Source organism: Vulpes vulpes, chromosome 3 (assembly GCF_048418805.1).
Source record: "Vulpes vulpes isolate BD-2025 chromosome 3, VulVul3, whole genome shotgun sequence".
NCBI lineage: Eukaryota > Metazoa > Chordata > Mammalia > Carnivora > Canidae > Vulpes > Vulpes vulpes.
Genome location: NC_132782.1, coordinates 80655473 through 80658794, shown reverse-complemented (window position 1 = coordinate 80658794; position 3322 = coordinate 80655473).

Genomic DNA, 3322 nt, shown 5'->3' with positions numbered 1-3322 from the left:
CCCCGCCCCCAGCCCCCGAGGGCCGCCGGGCCGCCGCGGAAGCGGGGGCCAGCGCCTCTCGCGCCTGCGCAGAGCGCCCGGGCCGCGGCCCGGGGTTGGGGGTGCCGGTGGCTATGGGAGGGCCGGCGTCCAGACGGCTAATGAAAGGAAGGTTAGACCGGGTCGCGTCGACTTCCGAGAAGGCAGGTCGCTCCAGGAGGGGACGTTCGGCGGTTTGCGTCTCTGTGCGATTTGTGTGGGAGGCCCCGTCGGCGCTGTGGGTCTGGGGCGGCGGCGGCGCCCGGGCAGCCCGGGGGGCGGGGCGGGGCCCACGCGGACTCGGACGCGGACCCCGACTGACGTGCGGACCGTGCCCTGCGGGCCCCATCGCTCGGGTGTCCGGGTGGAAGCGGCGGTTCCTGGGCGGTGGGCCCCCGCGCCCTGGCGCTTGGCCTTTGTGGTCGGGGCGTTCTCACGGTGCTGCGAGCTGGGACTTGCCCCCGATTGGCGGAGGAGACAGCTGTCCCCTCTGTGGGATGCGACCGCGTTTCATTCCAGAAACATGGGTACTCCGTATGCCCGAATGCTTTGAGCATTGTTTGCGCCGGGGTTTCGCCCTATTGAAGTAATCTTCGACCGCAAAGCCCAAATGTCCTAATAATGATGAATAATAGGGATCCCTGGGTGGCGCAGCGGTTCAGCGCCTGCCTTCGGCCCAGGGCGCGATCCTGGAGACTCGGGATCGAGTCCCGTCGGGCTCCCCGCAGGGAGCCTGCTTCTCCCTCTGCCTGTGTCTCTGCCCCTCTCTCTCTCTCTCTCTGTGACTATCATGAATAAATAAATAAAAATCTTTTTTAAAAATGATGAATAATAAAGATAATGAACAATGACTGTCGTTTACTACGCACTCGCTGTGCACCAGACCCGAGGTGGATACTCCTAATTATCCACAGAAGCAGGCTGGAGAATGATTGGATCATTTGTCCCATGTCATTTAGGCTGTAGGTGGTCCAGCCAGGATTCACTCCCCACCATGCTGCCAAAGCAATTGGTATAATATTGTATTGTTTGGATTAGAAAAAAAAATGTTTTAAAGATTTTCTTTATTCATGAAAGAGAGAGAGGCAGAGACACAGGCAGAGGGAGAAGCAGAGTCCCTACTGAGCAGGGAGCCCGATTTGGGACTTGATCCCAGGACCCCAGGATCACGACCTGAGCCAAAGGCAGAGGCTCAACCGCTGAGCCACCCAGGCGCCCCTCGTGTAAAATTCTGTTGTATTGATGGGGGTGGCTCAGCGGTTGAGCACCTGCCTTTCATGCCCAGGGCGTGATCCTGGGGTCCTGGGATCCAGTCCCACATCAGGCTCCCTGCATGGAGCCAGCTTCTCTCTCTACCTGTGCCCCTGCCTCTCTCTCATGAATAAATAAATAAAATTTTTAAAAATTCTATTGTGTTGCGTTTACCATATTTCACCATAATTTCGGGTTAAAAACTGGCTTTCATGGCCAAATCGAAGAGAAGAATTGGGACCCATTTATCTCTATCCTTATTTGCTTAGTACAAGGACTGGCGCTCGGTAATTGTTCGATTTGAAGGTCTTTAATGAACAGTGAGGATCCATGTTTTCACAACAGTTTGGGTCAGCTGTGAGGAACTGGTTTGCTTTCACCAGAAGGCAATCAGAACTCCATTGGCTGTTTTCCTGCCATCACCAGTTAAAATCTCTATACATTTTGGTAGAAGACCTTGTCTTCTAGGTGATTGATAAGTCATTCAAATCATCATGGGCTCCAAAATCTAGATCACGTGATTTTGTCCAATTTTTATCCTTACCTTTCAGTTTTCTTTCCCCAATTACAGACATTTATTGGAGAACACAATATTGCTTTTTATATTCATTTTTCACATGTGAATTGTCTGCTCCCTCTTTCTAACCTGAGTGGTCAGCTCCATAAGAAGAAAAGTGCCTGCAGCCTAATGCCTGGTTCCTTCCTTTGCACATAGTAAATGCCGAGTTTCTGTCCGCTAACTGCTCATTCCGGTTCTGCACCCAGGCTAGCAAGTTAGAAGCAGTGGGCACAATTTACAATTGTGTTCTGTGAGATGGATGGGAACACATGATTTCTCATTCTGTTTAACTTCTTGCCAGTTGGGCAGGAACCACAAATGACTCAAATCCTGAAGCAGTTTGTTCTCCTTGGTGGTAATTACTAAAGTTTCCAGGTTCAGAACTTAGTGTTTTTCTTTTTCCCTTTTATATGATTTGGGGGCAGGGGAAGCTTGAAGTTGGCTCTCCTTCTTCCATTCTCCTTTGAACCATCTTGCCTGTTTCAGAAATTGCTGTTCAAAGATCCTTTATTTCTCCAGAGAAGATACAAATTTTCTTGAAATAGAAACTCTTCTTGAAATGTCTTTTTCATGGTTTTCCCTGGGGTGATTTCCACGTGATGAAATTAATATTTTCCTTACTGTCAGCTATTGCACACACACACACACACACACACACACACCCCTTCCACATATACACAGCTTACAAATAAATCATTTTCAATAAATACAGAAAACGGTATATAATTCTTAACTCTCTCATGGTTCTTTTCCAAAAATCCCACTCTACAGGAGGCCTGTTGGCACCCACAGAACTCTGCATTTGCTGATACACTTAGGATGCCAGGAGAATCAGAGAAGGAGGTGACCTTTGGGGCAGAACTGTATAACGGCTTCTTTATATTGAGCCTTCTGTGACTTGTTGGACTTGATCCCAAATAGAGCTCAGAGCTTAAAAACTCCAGCTATTTCTGTAGGCCATACAGCAGCCACACTGGGGGGGGTGGGCAGGGCATGTTGGGGAAACCACAGGTCAAGCAACAAACCAAAGGAAAGGTCAAGGGCAAGCCCAAGTGAATTCCTCCTCTTCTCTCCTAACAAATCTGCAAAATCCCAGGAAATTGAATCTGCACCTAGGCTAAGCTCCCTGACTCTTAACCTCACCAGGGCAGTTATACAAAAGACGAAGGGCATGGAAAGGAGAAAAAAAGACAGAAAACAAAATTCTTGGTGTGCCTGGGTGGCTCAGCTGGGTAAGCCTCTGAGTCTTGATTTCACCTCAGGTCATGATCTGAGGGTCGTGACATCAAGCCCTGCATCAGGCTCTGTGTTCAGTGTGGAGTCTGCTTGGGATTCTCTCTCTCCCTCTACTCCTCCCGCTGTTCATTCTCTCTCTCCCTCTGTAAAAAAAAAAAGAAAGAAAGAAAGAAAGAAAAGAAAAAAGAAAAGAAAGAACAACTCCTTTACTGAAAGCCAGAGCATTCTCATAAATTGTTAGATGGGACAGGCAACAAA